Source organism: Pinus tabuliformis, chromosome 9, assembly GCF_031772625.1.
Source record: "Pinus tabuliformis cultivar Carrire ecotype Pingquan chromosome 9, CPIR1, whole genome shotgun sequence".
Classification (NCBI taxonomy): domain Eukaryota; kingdom Viridiplantae; phylum Streptophyta; class Pinopsida; order Pinales; family Pinaceae; genus Pinus; species Pinus tabuliformis.
Window position 1 is genome coordinate 460,719,508 of NC_142307.1, and position 12,207 is coordinate 460,731,714.

Genomic DNA, 12,207 nt, shown 5'->3' on the forward strand with positions numbered 1-12,207 from the left:
CTTGCTTTACATGATCCGGTTACGGTAAATGCGCTGCGGAACAGTGGCCTGTTCAATTTTTTCTGCATCTCTAGCATGAGGCAACAAATCAACTTGTTGCAATATTTTCTCAATGCATGGGATCCTACCAACCAGGTGTTCCAGGTTATGGGCAAATCCATCCCCTTGACCATTGTGGACATCTATTTTTTGACCGGCTTATCGAGGCGTGGTGCCCCTATCTCATTATTAGGTTCGGCCCGTGGGGGTGAATCTGTGAGAGACTACATTCGTCGGTATTACAGAGAGGGATCTCAGCCAAGTAAGGACGGCAAGATCAACATCCGAGATGTCACTGACAGGTCCTTGAGGACCATTCTGTTTACTTTTGCTAGACTGGCTGGTAGTGCGGCTCTTCATGTGGCCAACAGGTCTTATATGCAGTATGCCTTGGAATGCCTTGAACCAAAGGTGTTCAACTGGTGTGATGTAGTACTCTCTGTGATGAAAGAACAACTGACCAAGGTGAAAAACGGAAGATTGAAGAACTTTGGATATGGTTCTATTTTGACCGCTTTTTCCTTGGAAAAGATCCCGCTGATGCAGCCGCAGTATGTTTCACTTGGTTTACCTCCACCAACTGAGCCACGGATGCAGAGATGGGTCGACCTTATGGCCAGACATGCTGGTCAGTCCCAGGTTTCCTTTTCTGATACCTTCTTCGAGTGGTTCAACCGTTAGGAGATGGTTTTTTCCGAGTATCCATATGCTGGTATGGATTTTCGGGGTGATCCGAATTTGGTACTGCTGGCTGGCGAGCAGTGGGGTGTCATCGGTAAATTCTCTGACCATATCTCTGTTTATCGCTTCTTTTATAATGTTCTTGTGCTTTCTTCTATCAGGACTAATCAAAACTCATGTGCTCATGCAGATGTTGGACCAGTTCGGCCAGTAGTACGCTTGAGAGTGCCAGTTGCCGCTCCAGCAGGAGAGGCTGTGGGAAGGGCTATCCTTCGCGACCTTGATGTGGCCGAGACTCTTTCAGCATTGCAGGATCAGGTCGAATGCCTCACTCTTGGTATCCCGGACATGAGGATTGATGAGCTGCCTCTGAGGTTGCAGCGACATACCACCGGCATGCCGAGTCGATGGACTAGGCTTTTACGCATGATTGCACAGGCGGTGACTTGTTATCACTAGCATCATTAGACTAGGGTTCCCCCTAGCGTTTTTAGTTTTGGGTCATCTGACAAATTTTGTCTTGGTTACAGAACATTATATGTAAACCATAAACAATTATATATATATTTTTGATTTTCAGAGTTTTATTTTGGTTAAGTTACATGATCCTGATGCAAATATTGATGAAATTCTTCCTTTTATAAATGTTGCAAATGTCTATCTAACACATAATTTGCCAATGAGTCTGTTAATGTGTTTAAGTTTATGGAAATATGCTGATATTGAATAAAATCAGATTTGCCTTTCCAAAATCTTAACCCTTAGGAACATGCGATAGATAGCTGGATTTCGGACGGAGTAGATACCATTGAGTTGTAGGATGACGAGTTGTGAGTCTAGCCTGACGATAAGTCAGCTTATGCCATGTGAGATGGCATCAGAGAGAAGTTCTATCAATGCGCTATATTCAGCGATGTTATTTGTTGACCGACCAATACATACCCCTCTGAAACTTACTAACTCACCGCTTGGATCAAAAATGGCCCAGGCCGCAGAAGATAGGTTCCACGAACTACGACTCGCTCCGTCAGCATATCCAATAAATGATTCCAATAGGTTCGACATTTGCAACAAATGTAAAAATTGGATTACTTGACCAAAACAATTACCCTTAGCGAAAACAAAAATGTAACAAAAGCATAGGGGTTACTACACTGAATCATGCGTAGTAACGCTTAAGGTACAACCCGTTACGGGGTTGCGCCAGCGGAATCCCATCATAATCCACTAACTCGTAGGCCCCTTTTGCTAATACACGCTTAACAATATAGGGGCCCATCCACAAAGACTTGAATTTACCTGCTCCCAATTTATCGGATTCTTAGTCGTAAAGTAAGACCAAGTCACCTTCTGAGAAGACACGAGGTTTGACATTCTTGTCGAACTGCACCTTGACTCATTTCTTATGGGCTTCGTTAGCCAAAGAGGCATCACGACGGGTTTCATCCAATTGGATTAGTTCTAAGAAACGAGCCTCCTCTTCTGAAGTTCCGGGGAGAAGGTCGACTGCGAGTTTGAGGGACGAGATCTCACACTGAACTGGTAAGATTGCTTCTAGGCCATACACCAGTTGAAAGGGTGTAAACCCGGTTTCATTCCTTACTGATGTTCGGTATGCCCACAAGGCTGAGTATAGGATTAGGTGCCAACTCCTTTTGTGGACTCCAATCATCCTTTGCAGCATCCGCTTCAGGACTTTGTTGATTGCTTCAACTTGTCCGTTGGCCTGTGGGTAATATGGAGTAGAGCTGTCGTGTGACAACCCCAATTTGGTAGCCAATTCAACCATCATGTGATTGCGAAAATGTGATCCATGATCTATGACTATAGCTTGTGGAACGTCGAATCTGGCGACTACATGATTGAAAAAGAAAAGGGCAGTTGTTTCACCGGTGTTGTTTAATGTAGGCATCACCTCGGCCCATTTGGTAAAATAGTCTACCGCGACTATGATATACCCATGCCCCCCGGTCGAGGTGGGGTTACATGTCATGAAATATATGCCCCATTTGGTGAATGGCCCAACAACAACTATTGGTTGTAGGGGTGTGGGTGGTCTTCTGGTTTTGCTATCAAAAATTTGACATGCATGGCAACTTCTGACTACGGTTATGCAATCTTTGAACATTGTTGGCCAGAAGTATCCTGCTCATAAAAAATTTTGCGCCGTAGCGTAACCAGATTGATGCCCCCCACACGCGCCTGACTGGCAATCATTCAATACTTTTTCGGCCTCCTCATGGGTGAGGCACCTCCTCAAAACTGTATCGACACCATGACGGTAAAGCGTATCACCAACGATCATGTAGTCTTTTGATTGGTATCGAATACGTTTTTCTTCCGAGCGAGAGGTATTAGACCTATATTTTTGGGTTTGGAGATAGATGATTATATCTCCATACCATGGATTGCTTGAAGATATTAGAAACAAAGATTCATCCACGATGGTTTCTTCGGATGTTTCATCGTTAGATGACGATGGGAGATCGCATAGTAATTCTGTGAATACCAGGGATTTCTTCGATTTGGATTTTACAAATTCCAGATCAAACTCTTGAAGAATTGCTATCCATTTTGAATATTTTCCCCCCAGCAACTGTCGCGACAATATATAAGTCATGGGGTTGCAATCTGACAAAATGGTAGTTTTTCAAAAGAGGACGTAGTGTTGAAATCTCTGTATCGCTTGAACAGCTGCGAGAGCTAACTTTTCAACATAGGAATACTTGCTTGCTGTATCATTTAAGTTTCTACTCAAATAATATATAGGATGTTCAATTCCATTGTCTTCTTGTACTAAAACCATTGCGATGGTTGTTTCTACTGCAGCGAGATACAGGTTAAAGTCTTTTTGATAATCAAGAGCATACATTAATGATGCTTTCATTAGGGATTCCTTTAAAGCATCAAAGGAAGCTTGCGCGACCTGATCCCAGACGAAGGGTACTTATTTTTTTCAATAGACGTGTATAACCTTTAGCAAGCTCGGCGTAATTTGGAATGAACCTCCTTAGAAAGTTTGCTTTCCCTTGGAGTTTCTAAATCTGAAGCAAATTTGAAGGTGGAGGCAAATTTATGATTGCCTAAACCTTACATGTGTCGAGACGAATCCTGTCCTTTGAGACTACAAAGCCAAGTAAACGACCAGAATTGACACAGAACACACATTTGTGTGGATTGAGTCGTATCTTGTAGTGTCGGCAATGTAGAAATATCGCTCTTAAATTTTGCGGATGATCAGTCCACTTTTGTGAATGAGCCGGAAGATCGTCGAGATATGGTTGAATGATGTTTTTGATGTCATGGAAGGCATAATTCATTTCCCTCTGAAATGTTTCCCCTGCATTCTTTAACCAAAGTAACTTGCGATATGCAAATGTACCCCACGGAAAAATAAATGCAGTCTTTGACTGGTCCTGTGGGCGGATATTTATTTGATTATACCCAGAGAATCCATCCATAAATGAAAATATTTCACATCCGGCACATTCATCAATTATCTGGTTAATAAAGGGTGTAGGATAGTTGTCTTTTGGACAAGCTTCATTTACATCTCTATAATCGACGCACACTCTAATCGTTCCTTGTTTTTTCGTTACAGGAACAATGTTCGATACCCAATCGGTTAGAGGAATCGGGTAAATAAAACCAGCATGGAGAAGTTTTTCAACTTCTGCCTTGATGGCAACAGCTTTCTTGGGGTGCACCTGCCGTAGCCGTTGTCGTACTGGTTTGACATCTGGATACATATTTATTTCGTGTTCAACTATACTCGAGTCAATGCCTGGCATTTCATCATATGACCAAGCAAAGACATCTCTGAATTCGCGAAAAAGAACTTTGTATATTTCCAGTTTTGAAGGAGAACAACATTTTCCAACATAAATATTCTCTACTAACATCTATTTTGGTCGAGATATTTATGGCGATAGTCTCTTTAATATTGGACAAGTTTCACTCGGAATCCACCGTGTTTACAGTATTTGATAGGAAATCAAAAACTGAAGGATGAGGAAGGTCATCAGGAGTATCTTCTTGACAATCTAGAAGATGGGAACGATGGTGGTAATTTTCCCATGGTGCCCCGTCAATTATCATTGACTGAACAATTCCTTCGTCGGTGTAATGCACTTGCGACCAAGGATTTGAAGGGGTGCCATATTCCTTAGACCTATCTATCCAAACGCTTGATGAGCGTTGATTAGGGTTTGCCTCCCATGCCAGGAACATTGATTGCTACAATATTTCTATTGGGCTTGAAGGCAATACCTGCAGATGATCCATGCTAATATCGGTTTCTGAGATCTTTTGAATAGAAGATATCATATTGCAGGTTCCTACCATTGCCACTTCCGCCAGATTGATTGGCGGTGGGAGGGCAAAAGTCCCCATTGATATAGGGTCTTTTAGTAGGCCTACTCCGATATTTTGAAGCGAATGGGGGCTTCCATGGATCATCGAAATGCTTCCCGTAACTTGGGAACTATTGGGTAGAAATGTTTTTTGGTCGACGATTGTAATTCCTCCTTGAAAGGGAAATGCAATCTTCCTAAAGTAGGTCGACACAACCGCACCCATAACATATATCCAGGGCCTTCCCAATAGGATGTTGTAATCGAGGTTTCTATCGATTACTTCAACATCTATTTCTACTGTTTTCCCCCCCAGTTCAACTTGCAAGTTACTTAAAATCCCATATGTGGTATATGTTCATCCATCAAATGCTTTAAGTGTTGTCAAAGATCTTGACAAGGTTGGAGATCCTAAAGTTTTCCAGCAAATCATCGAAATAATACATGTAGATGCCCCCTCATCAATAGTTGTTCGATGAATAGTTTTGTTGAGGGCTTTCACTTGAATGAGGAAAGCTAGTTGAGCTGGTAACCGAGGATCCTATCCTTTGTGATTAAAGGATACGAGATTAGAATCCTTTGGGTCAATCCGACCTATTGCTGATAATAAAGCCTGCTTTTGGGAGGGGAAATTTGCAGTACCTCAAGTGTCGACATAACGGATGGCGATTGGGCCAAATCTTCCACTATATTATAATGTTGTGCTGCTCTGGCACGCGGATTAAATGTTGACTTGTGTACTACTCCCTTTGGCGGTTTTATTGTCAGCTCTGGAATGATGGGTGGTGCAACTTCTATCGAAGTTGTTGTCGAATTACTAGGTTGATCTTTATCCTTGTTGTTCGACAGCTGTGGATTTCTGTAATCTTTATTCCTTGTCATTATCAAAGAATCATTTTGTTGTTTTGAAACCGACAACATCAGCACTTGGGATGGGGAAGCATTGTCACTGGCAACCAGATTTGTTCCTGGATTTGGAAATGGATCAGTCAATACCGCCAAAGTTTTTGAATTCTTGAAGAATTTTCTAAGCTCAGCTTTATATGGACACTCTCTTGTCCAATGATCCTCATCACATATAAGGCATGGACGATTTGGTTTCTTATCTCCAGAAGAGTTTGCAAAAGATTTTTCAAGTGATGATTCCTCATGTTTCTTCTTCTTCCCTTTGTTTTTCTTCTTGCCTCCTGGTTGCTTGGTTTCTTTGCCTTTATCAGTTGAGACAACATTTACTTCCGAGGCGAGAATTTCATCTTTTGCATTTTGACTAGAAATCTTATGGGCCTTTTTGGATGTAGCCTTTGTTGATTTCGTGTCTGTCGTACCAATCACGCCATCACCGGCATGAGAATCATTGTTTGATTTAGGAGGAGGAGGAACGGAAAATTCCAGTCTGGGAGCGTCAGGTTTTTTATCGTAGAGCATGCCAGACTGAGTATAAATCAAGTCTAAATATTTCACACGAGCAATAACTTGCTCTTCAGTGACAACTCCTCCTTTTTCCACATCTTCTGTAATGGAAGGTAATAATGAATTGATAAAGCATTCAGCTAAAAGCTGATCAGGAACATACGTTTTTAACATTCTACGATGACGTCGCCACTCATGAATATGATCGGATATGTGAGTGGCCGTCGTTTGTTTGAAATTGGTAAGAAGTTTTGTTCCTGTTTCGTACCTTATGGGTAACTGAAAATGAGTTAAAACGGTTGTGTCTAGGGTACTGAAGTTATCAAACAAAGCTCTAGGTAATTCGATATACCATTTTGCTGCCGGACCAGTTAACGTTCTCTGAAAAAGGTGAAGCCTAATCGAATCATCGTTTAGGGTGTTTGATGAACACCACAGATGAAAGGTCATCACATGATTTGACGGGTCTTCACCTGGATTTCCATTAAATTTAGGAATATTTGATCGAAGTTTATGCAGAATCGCTGGCCACCAAGGGGCGTAAGCAAATGGATCGTTCGTTAGCCGATTTAGATCTGGTAACTCTAAAGTCGCCATGAAGGGTAACTATTGATTCATGTTTGGTGAAGCATACCCAGGATAAGATGGAATTGCCTGAGCAGTTGGTCTTTGCATACCAGCATAATGCATTTGATGCTGGTAACTTTGGTAAGGTTGATGGGCATAACCATTGTAGAATGGTTGATTTTGACCGTTTTGAATATACGGCTGCCCATTATTTGCAAAGATTTGTTGCTCAGATCCTTGGTAAACTTGTTGGAATTGCGGTTGTTGATATTGCACCAGCCATGGTTGTGAAGCCATGTGTTGTTGTCCAATACTGGTTGTTTGACCAAGATGAGGGGTAATTGTACCCGTTTGGGCCTGTGTCATTCCACTAGTTGGCGATTGTGGTTGAGTCACAGGGATAAGAGGCTGTTGCATTACAACCTGAGAAACCTGAGGTTGGCATACAACAGGCAACGCTTGTACTTGCGACACCGTCACAATAGCCAGCGTAGTTGGTATATTTGACATAGGTAAACATTGTTGCATCGAGTATACAACTCTTGGCTGTTGAGACAGTATTCGCACCCAACCGCTAGACGTAATTCCAGCATAACCTGAATTTTGTTGTGAACTCTCATATGGTTGTCCTCCCGGAGGAGACAATGAGAGGGTATATTGTCCACATACGACGGTAATCTGGTACTTAAAGGAATGTTTTTCCCTTGGACTGCCCAAATTGACACCGTGAAGGATCAATTTGCTGAGACTCAACATAAGAGTTCCCGGATATTATTCCGGATGAACAAACGGGAACAAACCATACTGTCAAAATAGCCCCTGAGTGGGCCACGTCTAGAGATTGAGAGCTATTTGGGACAGATGGTATGCTGGCGAACATTGTTGGAGTGACAGCAGGAAGTTCTGCCGTTGCTATGTCGGATGACACAGTCCTAGATGTCGACGGTTGTTCAGACATTTCTAGTCTATCCAAAAGATTTCCTAGCGATTCTACAGGAGCTTTCGATAATTGTAGAATAATTTCTAATGAAGGAGGAGATAGGGTGATCCCGACTCCAAATTGCGATGGAGTACTAGATGGAGGATCCTCCACAATCTCTTCTATAGCAATCAGACCAGGTGGAAGAGGTAGACCGTCAGGTCCGTAAAATATTTCTGGTGCCAAAGAAGGTATAGAATCTGTAGTGACAAATGTTTGGGGAATAACACCTTCCGAATCAGCTGTGGATGGAGCTGGTTCAGTAATACAAGTGTTTACCTCCACACTAGGATCAGCTCTACTGTCTTTTAGTGGCTGCAGAACTTCTTCTGTAAAGGCAGGGATACCAGAACTTTTTGGAGTAACCGGAGTCTCCGATGGTGTCGGAACACTTGTTCTAACTTTACCAGGAAATTTGGAACTGGTTAAATGAGTTCGCTTCATCCGTAATAGTTTTGATTCTGGAGACAAAGACGGTTGTCTCGTAAGCCTTCGCCAACGACGGGGTTTCAATTGACTTTCTTCCACGATTGCGGATTAATCGATGAACTAAAAGTCAAGGGGAAATATGTTTCCGAATTAAATGAATTTTAGACGCTTTGACACAACTTGCTTTTTCAATTTTTAAGAGTCGAGAAAAAACAAAATATGACTCTAGTCTCCTTCGATTTTTAATGAGCTTGAAGTGACAAGTGCTCAGAGGGACCTTTTCCTTTAAGGAGTCTGAAAAGGAACGAAAGGGAATACTCTAGAAATCTAGACAGAAGGATTACCAAACCAATCGCAAAACTGTAGAATACTTTTTACGGTACGGCAGTCAATCTTACCAAATGCTGTGTTTAGTGCATTTCGATCGATAGGGTGGCAGACATGGCTTCCTATGGATAAAGGATATAGCCTATTGTGGTCTCCCAATATATACTCGACGGTACGTGGGAGCACAAGTCCATATTGGCACTTATCGTCTCAAAGTGGAGGAATCACCCAACCAACAACAACAGTTGCCAGGCTTTACGACGCCGGAATACGTCTCTAGCCTAGACTTCTAAATGTTGTGCGTTAGGTTCCAAAGCATTTTTAGATTAATTAAATTTATTTTATAGTTGATCTTGCTTAAGAAATTTTCCTTTCAGGTTCACCGTGTGATGTAGATATAAAATTCCTAAAATGCAATCTAAGATGATAAACAATCGTTTAATCTCCTTTTTGCAATGAAAATCCTAGCTACAAAAAAAGAGAGACGATATTCTTTCAACATAGAGCAGAGAGCACACACTATATGCACTGTCCTAAATCAAACCAACAAACAGTCTAAATGCAAATGCACATGCATGTATTTGTTTTCATCCTTCTTAATGTGCGAATGATAAAAAGAAAGCTAAGCACAAATCTGAATTATTTTTCAAAGCGACATTGCTAACAAGTTTCTTTTCAAGACAAAATGAAGACAATGACGACACTTTGTTATTCGGAATTGAAAACTTGCTTTCGACACTTGAAAAACTATTAATTCAAATCAAATACAAGAGTAACAGTGTAATTGACTATCAAGAACAATCGGATTCTCTTCTATGACTAAAAACGACACTTGCGACACTTCCAGATCAAGAAAGGACAGTTTAATTACGCTACTTCTTTGTAAAGGAGAACTGAAAATGGCTCACAATACATAAAAACATTTACAGTTCTTTGCACAATGGAGGCAGAATAATGGCAAGGAAGGGGGTTTCCAACAGAGGTATACTGACTACAGACAACAAAACTCCTAAATAGAGCTGAAAAGAGTGAAAAATCCAAAGTCTGGAGGAAAAATTAGCCCTTTCTGATTAGCGCACCTTTTACACAGGGATTCCAGTATGCATCCCACCTACAGCACACAGGAAGTGCGATGCATATTGATATCCTTGAAGAGAGGGTGCGATGGTACAATGCGAGACTTTTGATCCAGGTCTTGATCACAGTTTGCAGCACAGTTCAGGGATTTAGGCCGAGCAAGTGATAATCAATAAATAAATCATAGGGGTAGATCTAAGGAGGTTACTAGAGCCACCACAAGGGAAATTAGAGAGTTTGTAAATCGATTTTTCAGTTCATAAACAAAACCCGGAGATAGATTGAAGCAACATTGATCTACTTTGCACTTGCATAGCAAATGCAGTTTGAAGGCTAGCTGGCTTGACTTCAGGCTCCGTCTGTAAGTTTATAAAGAAAACAAATATAGACAAACAAACAATCTATTCACTCCCCAGCGGAGTTGCCATTTTGTTATCGGGAAATCTAGTGTCTATGCAGAGCTTCTAGTCCCACTAAGGCTGGTAGCTACCTTAGAAACAAACAAACTAAAACCACTTTCGTTTTCCTTTATAAAAAGTAGATAAGAGGGGAATAAAGGAGACCAACCTCTGTCTTGCACTTGGTTCCTTGCTTGATTCCTCCCCCTTCTGATAGATCTTTGCCACTCGCTTCCTCGTCTACCCAGCTTCAAAGAGCACCTGTATAGTCAAAGTAGCATAACACTATCCAAGAACAGAGATCTACTATCATAAACAATATAGGACCAGATATATATTGACCACACAAATGCATATATCATCAATCATACAAGAATGTGGAGGAAAAGTTGAATAGCTTTATTAATAATCAAGAATAGCAAAGAGGATTACAACCAATTGTTTTGACCCAGCATCATCCTCTCAGCAAGAAAGCCCTTCTTCACCTCATGAAAAGCTTAGATCACCCAACACTATGATGTTACACCAAGAAACCAGCAACACTTCCTTACAAGATACAAAATTCCAGCCTCTGGATCTCTGGGATGAGGGATCCATATATAGATGTTTGCAAGGGGGGTGAGTTAGATTTTGAGATTTGATTAGTGTCCTCTCTCTGATAGTTCTTGATTCCACTTGGAGATTGATGATATCTTACTCATCCCTGGGCGAATGCAGAGAGGCAAGTGTCACAGGAGAAGTTTCTGGAAGATTCCATGATCTTCCACCTCGCAAATTGACCCTGCCATTTGTCTAATCTCGTCCATCGCACCCCATAGAAGGGATTTTCAGTATGCATCACACCTCCCGTGTGCATTTAGGTGGGATGCAGCACACTTTGACCATGGAGTAGGTGAGATGGTCCAGTTTTGACCAGTTCTGAGTAGTTTTTCATGGAGAACTTCTAGGAGATGATGTAATCAGTTGACCTTGTTCTTTTAGGAGTCGGAACAACACTTTTAGGGACTTAGGAGCCCTTGGTTTATGGACATTTATGATTGGGGTTGCAGTGCCCAAAAATGTCTATAACACCAATCTTGATCAAACTTGTGGGCTAGAAAGAGGACTCAAAGGGCTATTGCAAGATGTGCATTTAGATATTAAAGATCCATAATTACAGAGATACAACAGATTCAATGTCGAGCTCTTACAAAGTGAAAGAAAGGTGTGTAGTTTTTTTTTAAATTTTCATAAGATTGGTTTGAAAAATTAGTTTGAAGGAATTCAAAGGGAATATTGAAGAATTATTAGCATTAACTGATGCCCTGAAGAAAGAAAGTGGAAACACCTAGTAAGAAACCTGAAAGCTCTAGCATGAATCATGAAGAAGAGAAAGAAATGCAACATGATATATCAAAATTACAAGACCAAGTACAACAAATTTCACTCTCACAAAAGGTAAGGGAAGCCAAGATGAATTGCGTGGAAGCTAATATGAATGGCATGCAAGTTAAGATGGATGGCATGGACGCTAAGATGAATGGCATGGATGTTAAGATGGAAGAATTGAAGATAAATTTGAATAAGTTGCTACAAGAAATGGTTACTAATGGTGAAAAGGTAGTAAAGGAAACTCATGATGAGAACAAAAGAAATGTTAATCATGATTTCATAGACTCTAATGTTGGATTGAAGAACCACCATGTTCCAAAAATTTATATGAGGAAGTTTGATGGAAAGGATCCTGGAACATGGATACTACAGATGGAGCAATTTTTCGATCTCCATAATGTGCAAAACACAAAAAAGGTACATATTGCAACTTTATATTTGGAACCAAATCAATTTGTATGGTATTAATGGCTTTGCTCTCGTAAACAAATTGTCACTTGGGCAATTTTTATGGAAGAAATGATAGCACATTATGAGGATACAAAAAGAAACACCTTTTTTAGCCAATTGGTAAATC